General features: G+C 33.3%; 1 pseudogene; it reads left to right on the top strand.

Moving 5' to 3' along the window:
• Positions 1–7,235: 7,235 nt before the first annotated feature.
• On the top strand, positions 7,236–12,738 carry LOC125867213 (F-box protein At5g07610-like; annotated as a pseudogene).
• Positions 12,739–17,420: the final 4,682 nt, after the last annotated feature.

Genomic DNA, 17,420 nt, shown 5'->3' on the forward strand with positions numbered 1-17,420 from the left:
CTCACTCTCTCTCCTAATCTCTGATACATTCCTCAAACTCTCCACCCACATCTCTTAATTTCCCCAAAATCAGCCCAACTTCCTCAAAATCACGCTTAACTTCATCAATTTCCAATTCTAAATAAGGTAGAAAAATTTGTATTCAGACCAATTAGTATTCTTCACAAACACGTCTTTATCAGTGGGAATGGACAGATTTAGTGGCGGTTCTGCCCGCATGAATAACTAGGAATTCAAACCAATATTTGATGCCGGTATGGACACAATTTATTTCACATTCTTGGCTTTGAATGTGAAATAAATTGCACCCATACCGACAATAAATACCAAATTGATGAAACGGAAACTAATTGATATATTAAAACTTACCGAAAAGAGGTGTGAAGAGATATAAAATCCCTTTACTATTAACCAGAGATCTCGAATCCGAGTGACAAGGATGAAGAACTTCTTGTAGATCCACTTTATCTCTGTTAGTGAATCTGTCCAACATGAATCTATGTAGATCAATTTTGAATATTGAATACCAAAAAGAGGAGAGAGTTAAAACTTAAATTCTAATAAAAAAGTTTTTATTTGGAAGACTCAAACTTTCATAAACAAATAAAAAAAAAAAGAGGTGGATGATTATCTTATCTGATTTCCCAAGTTTATTTTTATAAGCAATATTAGACCTTTAATAAAGCTAACATTGATACTCTCGCCATTTTATATTATTTGACCTTTATTTTAAAAATGATTTTTTAATATTATGTGTTTGTTTTAGCAAAATAAATTTCAAAACATCATAAATAAGATTAGTATAGTAAAATATGTCTTTACTTAAATATTTTTAAAAAAAACTGTGACAGGTCAATATAAGTCAAATAATATGATATGAATAGAATATATAAATAGAGAAACAAATATTTAATTACGTCAAGAAATACAAAGAAAGAAATTAAGTCAAAGGGTTTATAAATAAAGACATACATAAATCTGTAATTTAATCAAGTTCTACAATTAATTATTTTACCATTGAAAAAGTTTAGAGTTTTAATATCTTATTTAATTTGTCGTTTGAACATTTAACTTGTAATTAAAGTCATAAATTGAAATAAAAGAAGAGATTTGTATGATTTATTATTATTATTATTATTATATTATTATTATTATTATTATTATTATTATTATTATTATTATTATTATTATTATTATTACTGTAGTAACAGGAAAAAATGCTTAGCTCATAAAACAATCAAAAATAGATGGAAAAGGAATGAGTAGGTTTTTACATTACAATCAAAATTATTAAATTTGCAACAGAAAGTTGAAGGTAGAATCTCACCTTCGTCTAATGGAGCTCCAAGAATAACTACATATTTGCTCATAAGATATTGTTGCTTCAAGGATTTTTTACTTATACTTAATTTTTGAGGGTCAAAATATATATGAATCTCTCTATATCTCTTTCCTTTTCTTTTAGAAATATCATTCCTTTTATAATGGTGTAGTGCATGTTTATTGTGTAAATTATTCTTGAGGACTCCGCAGTCACGAGAAAATGCATTCTATAATTTCTCCCACGAAATTTCACACCTTGAGTTTTTGTTTTGATTGGTGAGCCACACCAGACATCTTTGTCGTGTTCTCGAGGACCCCACACTCACGAGAAACTCATCTTATAATCCCCTCACATAACTTTACACCTTGAGTTTTTGTTTTGTTTTGTGAGCCACGCCAAACATCCTTGTCATGTTCTCGAGGACCCCACACTCACGAGAAAATTTATCCTATAATTTTCCCCTCAAAACTCACACCTTGAGCTTTTGTTTTGTTTGGTGAGCCACGCCAAACATCCTTATCATGTCCTTGAGGACCTCACACACACAAGAAAACTCATCTTATAATTTCCCCTAAGGAATTTCACACCTTGAGTTTTTGTTTGGTAAGTCATGCTGATGTACCGCAGATTTACGGTACTTATCATGCTTTAAACTTGGAGTTTTGCATATGTCTTAAGCATTTGTTAGTACATTTGATGGTATTTTACTTATGTTTTGTAGGAAAAAAAGGTTTTTGATAAGTCAGGATGAAATAGGTTGAAGCATCAACTTTTTGAGTTTGGACGACTTCACCTACGAGCGGTAGACTTCTCTACGAGTCGTAGGAATGAATCGTAAAATGCAATGATGGTTTTTAGAGACAAGTGTTGGGAGACGAGACTGAATAATGATCTGTAGGTCCAAGTCGTAGGAAGGATCAAAGATTTTGAGCTCCATTACTTGGACGACGAGAAGTCAGGACGGGTTGTGCAAAGTTCTACGGGTCGTAGAACACAACCATAGAAAAGTTAAGAGATTTTACCAAGAAGGTTTTTTTGACGGAAGGTTTCTACGAGCCGTAAGACCAATTCATAGAAGAACTATGGACTCATATTTTTCCTTTTCTGAGTTTGTTTCGGATTATATGTTTATAAATAGTCGTTTAATTCTCAATTTAACTATTAGACAACTTTCATTTTGACTTTTGGATTTGAGAATAACACTTTGCCATTTAATTCGTGAATAATTGGTTTATAATACATCTTTTGTTCATCAATTCAAGATTCTGGATTTCAACTTCTCTAATTGTGATAACTCAAGCATGAGTAGTTAAATCCTATAACTAGGGTTGTGGGAACCATGAGGAATTTACAATGTAGACCTAATAATTAGTAATTTTTGAATAAGTGTTTATGCATGTATTGTTAATCTCTTCGCTTTAATTGATTTTTAATAAGTGCCCACATTAGAACCTGCCTTATTCCTACTTGCCCGATCAAGGAAGTAACGAATGGGAAAAAAGAGTAAACAATGGAGATTCGGTGACTACAACCGACATCTAATAGCTTGAACCACCTCTGCCATTAAGGTTTAGTAAAGAACTCACCCATAGACTGACCAAGTTGCCTGGTGAAATTTCCTATTTGGTCGACCAGCCACTTTGGAGATACCTAACTTACCGACTTTGCATGTTAAACACTAGGCAATGTTACTATTAAGGGTTTACTGCCTTAAGGACTTGTGGGAACACGTATACCCTAGTTTTATATTCTTTTGATAACACAAAACATTCAATTTTGTTTACTTATCAATTAAAATTTTATTTTACAAAACTCCCCGCCTTTAAGGAAATAACTAAACTAAAAGTATAATTAACAACAAATTGGCCTAAGTTTAGACCCTATCCTCGTGGGATCGACCCTAACTCTGTTAGGTTCTTTATTTGAACAACGACCACTTATACTTCTTTAGGGAGGTGTAATTTGGGCGTATCACACGCCAAACCTTCTTGTTGTGTTATCAAGGACCCCATACTCACAAGAAAACTCAACCTATAATTCCCCCCAAGGAATTTCATGCCTTGAGATTTTGTTTGGTAAGCCACACGCCCACGCCAAACATCCTTGTCGTGTTCTCAAGGACCCCACACTCACAAGAAAACTCATCCTATATTTTTCCCCACGAAATTTCACGCCTTGAGTGTTTTTTTTGTTTGGTGAGCCACGCCAAAAATCCTCATCGTGTTCTTGAGGACCCTACACTCGTGAGAAAACTCATCCTATAATTTCCCCCACATAATTTCACGCTTGAGTTTTTGTTTTGTTTGGTGAGTCATGCCAAATATCTTCTTTACCCACAGTCATACATATTGTGTGTTGGATTGGGGCTCGGTCTGGCTCACATGTATTTAGCTCGACCCAACTCGCATGTTTTTAGGTCAGCTCAGTTGGCTCACTTTGGTCATGTAATGTTTACTTCAAACTAAAATTCATCCATTAATCTTAATTATGCTAGTAAAATGTCAATTCAATAATTATTATTTATTACAATTATTAACAATTATGTACTTTTTTAGTTAATCCTATTGCAATTAATTTCTTTTATAGACATCGTTACATAAGAAACTTTTATGGGTGTTGGAAAATGTAATAAATATTTAAAATTTAAAATTTTAAAAATAAAAATCAAAGAAATTTAATGTTGTACAATTTTTTTTTTGAATTTATTTGTAACACCCCGTATCCGAAGATAGAGATTTCAGATTTCTGGTGTTACAGGTGGCACTCACGGACACCATCCACGGACCGTAGATGGACTCACGGTCCGTCCTGCAGGTCCGTGGTTCATGACAGAAAACTTCCCTAGAACTCAGTCAGAAAATTTGGCTAAGTGTTGACCCACGGTCGGACTTACGGTCTATAGGTCTGATCGTAGGTGAGGATTAACAACCAGTTAGCTGAAAATTGTTGATGGATCAACTTCAGATGGTCATAACTTTTAGCACAAAAAGAACTGTGTGTCCCATGACCTATGATATGATAGATAATTGAATTATCTTTCCAAGGCCACTGAGTTACTAAATTCTGACCTCTGAGTAAAAGGTTATACTCATTTTAGTGAAGGCATGTCGAGCAGGCTTGACTTACGGACACAATCTACGAACCGTAGATTGACCTACGGCCCGTAGGTCCAATCCGTAGGTCACTCCGACAGCAGTTAATTCAGGGGTCTTTTAGTCTTTTCCTATTTTGTTTAACCCCTAAGATACGTCGTTTAGACCCTAAATCATGAGGTTTTAGTCAGTTTAAGCATAGAAACATAACTAGAATTTACTTTAGTCAAAATCATTAATCAAAACTTAGAAAATTAGAAGCAAGAGAGGAGAAAAAGGTCAAGAACCCTAGTTCAAGAACGCAGCAAGGTTCCATCAGTTCCAGGCCCGATATCAAAAGATTTCATCGTGGAATTCGTCACCAGGTATGTGGGATTTCACTAGTGGGTTCCTTTCGCCCATTAGGTCCCTAGAATTCAGTCAGATTCTTGATTCCATGATTATGAACAGACCTAGGGTTTCTAGAATTTCAACAGATCATCATGAATTAGTTATTTAGATGTTCCAAATCAGATTATCATCTTATTACATCATTTCTCGCATGAATTTCAGAACCCTAGCTATGTATTTCTTTAGTTCTAAAATTACACATGCTTGGTCAAATACCTCAGTTATTTAGTTATACATGCCTCAGTTATTAATGCATCATTATCAGATTAATTGTTGCATTCTCAGTTTGCATGTTCAGTTTTGAGCTATCCAGTACTTTACAGAACTTCAGTCATAACCAGTTAACCACTTAATTCATTGGGAGTAGCATTATACCGAGTTGGACTAGGTTTCAACGTACCCATATAGTCCCAGAACTACGAGCCACGTATGTGTAAGTCCCCTCTGTGGGCAACATCAGTTTAGTGATCACGCTAGCATGCCTCTATACCTCTGGCAGGGTATATTGGGTCCTCTCGATGGGGCGTATACATCGGACTCTACATTTAGCTCATGTGGTTTTATGTCGGTTATTAGTAGCTCCCACAGTTCAGTGAGACTGTTTTGCATTGACCATATTTCAGTACAGTCAGTATTCAGTCTCAGCATATTATAAATTTGGTCATTGCATCAGTTAGCTCAGTATTCAGTAGTTTCAGTATCTATATCATGTCCAGATTATTTCATTGCTTTATTGCTTTGTTCAGTTATATGTTATTTCAGTTTTACTCTATCCTGCGTGCTCAGTACCTCTCAAGTACTGACGCATACGTGCACTACATCTTCTCGTGATATAGGTTCAGGTTCTCAGCATCCAGATCACGCTTAGATCGGTTCCCGATCTCCAGTTCAGCAGCATCAGTGGTGAGTCTTCATTCTTCGAGGACTAGTGACATGTTTATCTTTATCGCTTTTAGTTTTTAGTTTCAGTTTTGCTAGACCTAGTTGGGGCATGTCCGAACATTTCTAGTCAGTTTAGAGGCTTATTTCAGACATAGTTAGATTCAGCTTAGTATTGAGTTAATATTTTCTTTGTATTAAACTCATCAGAACTTATTCATCTCAGTTATAATATATGGGTATTCCCCATCATTTCAGACTTACTTTATGATTTAGTTTCCGCATTAGTTATTATTATCTTTAGTATGCTCATGATCATGCCAGCAGGGTTAGCTTGGGATCACTTGTGGTCCTAGGTCCTGTGTCCGCGTCTCGGGGTAGCTCAAGGCGTGACATTATTGTTGCTGTATTATTATTTTTTAGCTTTTTAACGTCTTTTGATTTGATTTCTAATTTAGACTAGATATTAGATATAATTCAATCAATATTGAATGCAGTGACCAATTTAACTTAGTAATGCTTATATTTCTCAAACCAATTAATCATATATTTAATTTTATAATAGCGTGGCATTACATAAAATTATGTAGATTTTACACAAATTCTATAGTGTTAAGAGCTAATTACATACTATCTGGAGTTGTGTGTCGATCGGTTCGAATCAGCTTTGAAGTTTATTAGTTTGACTTACTGATTATCAATTTGTAGAAATGCTAAACCGTTATAGAACCATTAAGATATTGACTTATCGGTTATTGATTGTTATTGGTTCATTTATCGATTTAACCGTTATGATTTGACACCAAAAAAATATTGAAAAATCACTTAGAAACAAGGTGACAAACCAAATGAACCATGCACATGAGTTCACAAGTTGCATCTTGCTCAAAAGCAAACACTTTTACATGAATAACCAAGAGTTTGAGACAACCAGAAATAAAAGTTGGAAACTGAACTCTAAGTCAATGACTTTATATAAAAAATGGTATTAATATAATTATTTAATTGGATAAACTACTTTATTAGACATACATTACTATCATATATACTAATATTATCTCTACTTTCAAACAATTACATATAGTACCACTTTTAATATTTTATACCATATATTATTGAAGATACAATTTGATACTCACATCCCTTAAAATTAGGATTGATTACTTATCCTTACATTTAAACTTCACAATTAACATTTTAATAACAATTAAATATATTTCTCTTTCAACATCTCCTCCAATATCCAACCCTAATCTCCCCCCACCCACCTCCCACTTATTAACTAGTATCAACTGCCGCAAACAACCTGATTCAATGCAAATAATGTAATAGCTTTAGAAAATTATATTTTATTGTATAGAGGATGCCCAATATAATGGCAATTAGTGTTATTTGCAAGTAGTTTGTTTGTGCCTTTTTGCTGCCAAATTAGCCACAATTTTTTTCTAACAATTTTACTCTTTAATTGACTCAAATTTCATCTCTGACGATTAGAGGACCTTCTTCTTCAAAATTTTATTAGTCGGAGGGACAAAAAAGTGAAATTTACAATGGCTCTGCCAGAGGTCCGTCAGATCTAGGCAAAGCGAGCAACATCGACAAATCAAAAGAAGAGAGCAAACACCGCCGCAATGAGATGTCCTGACCAGCTATGAACGTAATTAAGATGAAAGAATTACACTAATCTTTAATTAACAGTACAAATACACCATTAAGTACATATCAAGTGCAACAATGTTGGATACACATTAGGTGTACATGTCTCTAATTAAGAGTTTGTGTATCTGACTTAAGATTATATGTATCTATGAGAAAAAAGAATGAAGAATTTTGATTTTTTATACTTTTGTTCTTGATTTAATGATATGACAGATATTGATTTACCATCGTGATTTGTTCCTAAATTCGTGTGTTTCAGTTACATTTCATATTTAGAACACATAATTATATGTATATGCATACTATGTATCCAAGATACATGTTTTGAATATAATGTATGAAATTGACACTTGATACATCAAATTAATACTAGATACATATAAAAGATACATGAAATTAAAATTAGATCATATAAATAGATACATGAAATTAATATTAGATCATATAAATAGATACATGAAATTAATACTAGATATATATAACAAATACATGAAATTAATACTAGATACTTCTATGATACGTATGAATGTACTTGTATGATACATATGTCTCTAAGTATTTGGTTTGTTGTATACATCATATATTTATAATAGATACATTAAATTAATGAATTTATTATTTTAAGAGTAATAAAATGAAATTAATCAAATCACATGATCAAGATATACATATTTTTGTCTTTTCTGAATAATATTAATGAATTTATTATTTCAAATAATAATAAAATGAAATTAATTAAATATAGATACTTCCTTGATTTCCGCCTTATATTAAGGGATTTGATTAATTTAAATTTTCAAAATTAATTGTCTATTCGGTAGATACATGAATCTCGCAGATTTAAACTCATGTATCCTAAGCATGAAATATGGTAGATGAAGTAATATTTGAAACTATCGGTAATGTTAGTAATTAGGACCTAAACTAGTGGGATTTATGTAGTTTTCCCTATTTAATTTACTATCGAGTTATCGGTTAGCCCATTAAGAAAAAACCTCAAACCGTTAATCATTGATAACCCGATAACAAAAAATATCCAAACCATTATCAAAATCGCTAAATCAGTAAGTCATTACAGATAAACCAATAACATTTTTTTGGTTCGGGTTATTGGTTTCTGTTCGATTTTAAACTACCCTATTCCTTTTCAGATTACAAAATTACCTTAAATTTGGTACAATCCGAATACATCCTAAAACATCCTGATACATCGCACCCGATTTCGGATACATCCCGCAATGTCTTGATACATCACATCTTGGTTTTGGATACATCACTCATCGTCTTGATACATCACGTAAAGTAACATCTCGATACATCGCGTAAAGTGATGTATCCAACTGATACACCGTGTACAGTCATGTATTGTAACATCCTGCCTTAGAAAGAGCTAAATTGGAAATAGCTAAATCTAAAAATTTTCAAGTTATGCTTAAGTTGTGAGGTTTGGGTCAACTTCAAACGACCATAACTTTAAGTACAGGATGAGTTAGGTGGCCCATAAGATATCAAATGAAAGGTCTTGAAATCCTCTTTCCAACGCCATCGAGTTTGCTAAGTTTTGAGTTCGGATGATAGAGATACAACCGTTTGAAATATGTCTGTCCAATTAAGGAAAGTTACCAGAATTAATGAGCGTTATTTTGGTCTTTTCCTTACCCCTTCAGCTTAAAATGATTTTTAGTAATATTTTGGGATCATATATGATTTGGGTCAGTTTTACAAATCTCAAATACGTTTAGGGTTTTGAGAGGAGTTCAAGAAGAGGAGAAAGAGAGAAAAGTTCAAAGTGTTCGTCAAGATTCAGGAGATTTTCAAAAGGTTTTCGCCAAGGATTCGATCCTAAGAGGTATGTGAGTTCTCATAGTGTTGGGTTCGTTCACCCACACGCCAATCATGCTATTTTTAGTGTAATTTCGTTCTTGAAGTTGAAGGATTTGTGTTCTTGAAAAGTTTTCTTGAAATTTCATTTGTAATCTTGATTGTTGGTTTTTGATGAACTCTTAAGATAAGTGTTAGTAGTTTAAGGTTTGTTTTGAGTAGATTATTGTGTACTTATGATGGGTATTTGAATCTAAGTGAGTGGGGAATAAACCACTCGATTCTAGGCGAATTGGGGTTAGAAAACGAGAAAAAAAATTCGTCGGGAAGTTCTGGGCAGAAAAGATGTTTTGTAGTTTTGTTCCTCGGGCGCCACGCCACTCAGTGCTCCCAACCCCCCTTCAGTAATTCAAGGGCTGATGCCCCGCCCCACTCAGTGCGCCAAGTCCCCTACTCTTTCGTCATTCTTTTCGTATGAGTTCCCTTGAATCATACCTATGTTTTCTACTTTATATCCACACTCTAAATTACATCTAAACATCGAGAGATCATCCATAACATGATATCATAACCCTTGAATCCATAATTCAAATTCAAGGTAGAGTTAAGAGTTAAGTCTTGAGAGTTCCTTCGAGTCTTTTGCAAAATCTTTTAAACTTGTTTTAAGACTTGAGCATTTGAGTTTGAAGAAGAGTAGAGTTGAGTTCATTTTCTTCAAAATGATATATGAGAACTAAATATTCCCAAGAGTAAATGTTTTTACATTTAAGATGAGAGAAAAACACCAATTTCCAAAAGAGTTCTTGAGCAGTTTTGAGCACCATCTCTTTTAAGAGAAATATTTTGAGTAACAATCTCAAACCAGAGAAAGATTTATGTTTTTAAACATATGAGCTAAGTTTATATTTTTGAGAGTAGTATTGAGCACCGATATGGGGATGAGTTCAGATAACTCAAAGTCCTCATAAACCATGTAGCCAAGTGGGTAGAAAGGGCCATACTTTTTAGGTGATTCCTTAGTGCTTTTAAGCATAGACTAGTGGATCCACTTAGTGAGTAGGTCCTATACCTCGGCAAAGTATATGACAGTTCTGGTAGCGTGGGCTAGATGTTGTATCATCACATAGCTCATAGTGATAGTTGTCGGTTAGAGAATCTCCCACAAAGTTATTTTGTATTTTCATATACAAACTGAGATATAAAAAGTATGACCCTTTCTACCCACGTTGGCTACATGGTTTATGGAGGTTGTGAGTTATCTGAACTCTCCCCCATATCGGTGCTCAATACTACTCCCAAAATATACTTAGCTCATATGTTTAAAAACATAACTCTTCCTCTGGTTTGAGATTATTACTCAAAATATTTCTCTGAAAAGAGATAGTACTCAAAAACTCCTCTTAAACTCTTTTGGGAAATCTCAGTTTCCTCATCTTTTAAATGTGAAAACATTTACTCTTGAGAATACTTAGTTCTCATATATTCATGTTGTTATTGTTATTTCCACATATTTTGAGAATATCATTCCCTTTTAAATAGAAATGATTTCATATTCTATAAAAACTCATTAATTGGTATAGTTGATGACATGATGATAATTGATAGCCAATACAGATTTGTACATTTTTTCTTAATCATCCACACATATTCTATTTTCTACCTAGTAAAATTCACTCAACTGAAATAGGTTGGTTAATTTCATAGATGATTACATTAAACTTTACTCTACACTTGACATAACACGTAAATATGTTCTTAATTCGGGTTCACTGAGATCCATGTCCTCCAACTTTGAGTGTGCACAAGTAAACTCTTAAACTTGTATAAAATTGAACAAATAGACACACATGTCTTACATGACATAATAAATATAGGACGTCATAGGACACAAAATTGTCTTGTAGGACTATATAAGACGAATGTGTCTATTTGTTCAATTTTATTTAAGTTTAAGTATCTACTTATGCATACCCAAAGTTAGAGGACAGAATTTCCAACAGGTCAAGTAAAAAACCACGTTTATGTAATTCAGATCATCTGTTCACATCATAGACCTTGTCAACTTAATCAAATAATGAAACTTCCTAAGCAATCTTTACCTATATGTTGACATATTAAACATTCATCCATCACCAGCAATTCATGCACAACACAAATAAAACTTACTACTAAAAATGCAAGGCATTAAACTCAAAATCCCCAAATTTTTAGATTAAGAGCAGCAATCATCAACTCGAATAGTTGTTTCGATTGATGATCTATTGATTGAAATTCTTTTACGCGTACCAATAAATCCCTTCTCTGTTTGAAACCCGCATCCAAACGTTGGATTTCAATCATTACTCATCCACATTTTTCTGTACTTTGTCACCTCAATCCAAATCACGCAATAGGCCTTTTCTTGACCTGTCCTTATTCTCTTCCAGCAAAACCCCAGTTTGATTATGTTCATTTTGAAAAGAAGATCCCCACAAAACCACCATTTAAGAATCTCAAATTCATTAAAAACTCTTCTGGCATTAGTATTTTGCAATCTTGGAATGGACTAATGCTCTGTTACAACTCTCCTTCGCGTCTAGCGAAAACAAATTACTATGTATGCAACCCCACTACGAAACATTACACAACACTTCCAAAATCAGTTCTTCAAACTGAAAATTCTAAAATTCATGGTATAAGCTTAGCTTTTGATCCTGCCAAGTCTCCTCATTACAAGTAATATGTGTTCGCAATTCTATGTCGTCTCCTCAGCATTATCAGATTGAAATTTACTCATCTCAAACAGGTTTGTGAATTTCAGATTGAAATTTACTCATCTCAAATTATTTTTTAACTAAACTCTACCTTTTTGTGACAAACTAAAAGGTAAGATATATTTTTACTAACTTAATATGTAAATACGCGAAGCATCACTTAATATGTAAAGTTCAGTAAATATGACAAAAAGTAGTTGTGTTATTTTTATTTTTTTATAGTGGATAAAGTTTAATGACCACATGTGAAATCAACTCGAAACAAGGCCATGGAGACTATCAGGTGATCCATTCATTGCTGATGTTAATTTCTCCAAAGGGGTTTATTGGAATGGATCAATTTACTGGATTAGTACTATTGGAAACTTGACTTGTTTATATTACAATCTTGATTTTGAGAGGTTAGGGGTAATACCAATGCCACATTTTCTAGATGATCAAGGAACAACCATAGCATATTTTGGTGAATCTTGTGGCCATTTGCACCTCACAAAAATTTCATTCTACACGGTTCGATTTGATGTATACAAGATGAAAAGGGATGATTCTTAATGGTTTGTTACGTACAAGATTGATTTTGAACATCCTGATCATGAGTTGAATTATTGTAATTTTACAATTTTATATCTGGTTCGAGGTAAACAAAAAGAGGATGCATTTTTGGTTCTGGCAGCTCCTAATGATGATAAGGTAATGAAGTACAATCTTATAAACAAGACCTTTGAGAAATTCTGTGATTATGATGTTGAAGATGAACAAGTTTTTTTATTGTAGTACAATTGGTGCTTTTGAGTATATTGAGTCCTTGTGTTGTGTTTGAATCATTTGCATTTGCATACCTCTTGTATTAGTAAACTCATAAAATTGTTTGTTTTCATATGTTATATTTTTTTTTAGTATAGTGCATCTTCATGTTGCCTATTGTTTTGGAGTTTTAATTTCACTGATCCTTATATCATTAAAGTCATAATATTAAGTTAAAGTTGAGAGGGAAGTTTGATTATTTCTGGGAGAGAAATTTCTCAAAGTTGAAGGACAGTTTGAATTTTAAAGTAAAGTTCGGGAGGTGTAAATGATTTTCACCACCATTTCTCGATTGAAGACTTAGAAGAGGCCATGCCGTCGTTTCTTCTCGATCAAGTTTTTACTTCCATCTATTTATTTTACTTGGTCTTTTTAGCAAATTGAGAGAGTTTTATTACTTCTTTTCCATATCGTCCTTAATATTTAGGGCTCGTTTGGCCACGCGATATGGTATCATGATATGGAATCATGAGATGAAATTGAAGGTTTGTGTCACACCCTGAGCCTACACCTTGGGCGGGACCGGCACCCGAAGACCATTTCTGGTTTTCTTAACTCAGCGGAAACCTAATCTTAACAGAATAACTCAATGCAAATGCAAGGTTTCAAAACAACTTAACTTATAAAATCTGGCCACAAAGACAACTCGAATCTCAAAATAGGATATTTACATATGTACATAGATGAGAGACTCAAAACTAACTGACTAACTATCTATGAAGCCTCTACAATACTGAGATGGATGTTGGGACAGACCCCGCAACATCCTAATAGAACAAAACTAAGAGAACAACATAATTGAGTCCTCCGTAAAGCAAGCAGGCTCACCACTGACTCTGGAGTGCTCAGCTGGATCAACGACGTGCAGGATGCTGATCTAGGGTACCTGTATTTGCATCGTCATAAGATGCAGGCCAACTAGCATCAGTACATTGAATGTACGAGCATGCAAGCTGGAAAACTAAGCAACATAGGCTAGAAGGAAAATCTGGAAGAAACTGAATAGCTTACCTGGCTCAACACAACTCAACCTGACTGACTTCTTTCAATATAAGGCAATTTTAAAACAAGTGTGTTATAAAGAAAGACTGCTTAAAACATGTTATAAACTCTGTGTGTATACAAAGATACAATAAGCCTGAGATGTATATAGAAATACAAATGAACTGATGTATATAAAAATATAATACTTTATGTGTATGAAAATACAATAACTGATGTGGGAGTTTCTCTAACCGACAACCATCACATAAGAGCTACAGTGATGATACAGTGATCGACCTCACGCTGCCAGAGCATCTTATACCCGGCCAAAGGTATAAGACCTGAACTGCCTAATGGATCCACTAGTCTATCTGGAAAAGGATTCATCTAAAAAGTATGATCCTTTTCTACCCATGGTGGCTAACATAGTTCTATGGGGGCTGTGAGTTCTTTGAATGCTCCCCCAATTCGGTGCTCGATACTACTCCCAAAAATGTACTGGCTCTTATGTTTTTAAAACATATGTCTTCCTGCTTATTTGAGATAATTACTCAAAAACTAGCCCGAAGGCTCTTTGGAAATCTCAGTTTCCAACCTTATTTAAATGTAAAAACATTTCTTTAAAACTTCTTTGGGAATACATAGTTCCCTAATAACTTTGAGAAATGGACTCGACTTTATGCTCTTGACTTCACTTGAAACTTGAGACTCTTCACTTGGCTTGAACTCTATACTCTTTACTTGACTTGAAACTTGAACCTTAAAATGAAGGTAAAACGTTTAATAACGACTATTGGAAAGCTTTAGAGACTTGCTTGAACTTACTTCTTAACTTTGCTTGACTTGACTCTAACTTCACCTTAACTTGATACTAACTCGCCTTGAATTGGATTATGGATTCAAGGTGTATGATCACACATTTTTGGATGAGTTCTTGACGTTTAGAAGTACTTTGGAGTGTTGGAAACAACTTGGAAACATAGGTACAATACCAAGGAACATGCATGAGAGAGTATGAAAAGAATGGGGGAACTTGGCGTTCTTGGCGCTCTGCAAGGCACGGAGCGCCAGCCCTTGAAGCTCAGAAGGGACCTGCTGGCGCTCTGCTAGGTGCGGCACCCCAAGGGAGGAAACTCAGAAACTCTTTTGGGGCGGCTGGCAGGCGCGACGCGCCACCCCTTTCCCCAGAAAACTCGACTTTTCTCCCTCTTTTTCCCAACTCTAAACCACCCTAACTCCAAGGGTTTCAATCCCAAACACTAAGGATCATAAAATACGTCAACATACAAGAGATTCAACTCAAAAGCACAACCAAAATCATGTCCCAAGTCAACAAGAACCTCAACAACACAATCAACAACATTAACAACATAACCAACAACTTCAACAACACAACCATTCTTTTCTTGAAAATAAAACGGGTTTGGCGTGTGGGGGAAAGGATCAACCCAACACTAAGAACTCACATACCTAGTAGGGATCACCCCCGACGATATCCACGACGATCTTTGACGGAAACTTGTTTGATCTCCTCTTTCTTCTCTTCTTTTCCTCTTCTTCTCCTCTTCCCTCACAAGCCCTAGCTCTCACTCTTTAAAATGAGACAAAATGATCCAAAAATCAGCCTAACACCACAATATAACCCCAAAAGAAATGGCTAGGGAAAAGACCAAAATGCCCTTAAAATTTCCGGACGGATTCCCTGCCAACTGCCCAACTTTCAAAGGGCATAACTCGCTCATACGAACTCGGAATCGAGTAAACTTGGTGGCGTTGGAAAGATCATTCCACAAGCTTCACAATCATAGCTGGAAATACTCCTAACTCATCCCGATCTAGGAGTTATGACTGCTCAAAATTGGCCAAAACTCATTGATTTCCCACATTTAGCCAATTTTCCAGATTTTGAATTCCTTCCAAAAATGACTATTTCCATTTTTTTTAGCTTTTTCATAGTTATTTCAAATTGCCGGATGTTACAGTTTGTTTGGACATGCGATATGGAATTTTTGTGTTGTATATTTTCTCATAAACATAAAAATTCCATAAGTTGTAAAACTATTAAAATAGCCCCAACTGTTTATTCAATCTTATCAAATAAACAAAAATTATAAAATCACATAATAAATTATTACAAAGTTATTTGTTCTTCACTTAAGTAATTGTTTCATCTAACTTTAATTTAATTTAAAAAATTGAACATAAATTGTACTTAATATGCTCATATCTCTCAACTACTCTTACAAATAACCTATAAAGTAGAAAAAAACATACATTAGTGAGTAAATATTAACTTAGAAGTTAAATACACTAAGATAAAAATTAACAAACATCACTGACTTCTAACTATTTACAAGAAAAATCAATAGTTAAATATTATTGAATAATGAAATTTTAAAAAGTTACCACAAGTTTGAGTCAAAAACACTTCTAATAAAATTTAATCAAAAAAATTATAACTAGTCCACTTGACTAAATATTAATAATTAATTGATCAAATTTACCCAAGTCCTCAATCAATTGGACTTGATATTCTTCAGTCATGTGAACGAACATTTTGCGAATACTAAGATTAAGAAAGTGCGGCACCGCCAATGAAAATTGTCTTTTATCAAGATTATGCTTAGTCATAAGATTAAGACGTTCTTTTTTATTATGAAAAATCAAAAAAGTATTACTCCCTTCATTCTTATTTATATTCACCAAGTAAATTTCTACTTTATCATTTATATTCACCAAATTTAAAGTAATAATAAATTTTATATTTGTGAGAATAATAAATTTTAAAAAGTAATGATGTGATTATAAATTTTATTTACATATGAAACAAATGGTTAGTAGATATAAATGTGGGGTTGTTTTAACAAAATATAAACTCATGGATCAATTATTGTATTAAAATATCTCAAATCATGATATGGAATCACATGGTGATTTCATATCATGGTTTTTGGAGAATATGGTATCACCTCTCATGAGATGGAATCATGAGATGGAATCAGCGTAAAATCGCATGTCCAAACGCTGATTCCATCTCACGACACCATATCGTGATATGGTATCGCATGGCCAAACGCCTACTTAATAACTACACAAAATAGTAGTAGTCAAATTTAGAATTTCGAAACATGACTAATTCAATAAGTTATACCTCTAATTAAAACTTAATCAACGTAAACCAAGCAATATAAAACGAAAAAAATATAACTCAATTTACTTCAACAGTGTTTAAAAAGTACTATAATATTTTTTATTTTCGAAGTCTTTTGAGAGACTTCTATAGACAAATTGCACATGCCAAATTGCAAATTGGTACATAGACAAATTAGACCATTGACTTACGTATATTCATACAATAAACAATATACTTCCATTTTTTCAAGAAATATCACCTCATTTATACCATATGTAATAATGTAATAACATACACTTTATAAATATAGAAATATTTTTAAAAAAATACAAGCAATTCTCTTTTGTTTATTTTTCAGTTAGATAGAGTAGTCAAAATCCAATATATAGGAGCAATAATTTTGTACTAATATTAGATTATATATTTTTTAGCATTATAATAATATATATAAATTATATATATAACTATCTACTTTGATATCTTATTTTAAAAAAAAAAAACAAAAAAATATCGAATAGAATATCAAAAAAATTAAAATACATACCAAACACCATACTTGACCATAAATATCATAACGTTGG

This window comes from Solanum stenotomum, chromosome 6 (genome assembly GCF_019186545.1).
Source record: "Solanum stenotomum isolate F172 chromosome 6, ASM1918654v1, whole genome shotgun sequence".
In the NCBI taxonomy this organism is placed as follows: domain Eukaryota; kingdom Viridiplantae; phylum Streptophyta; class Magnoliopsida; order Solanales; family Solanaceae; genus Solanum; species Solanum stenotomum.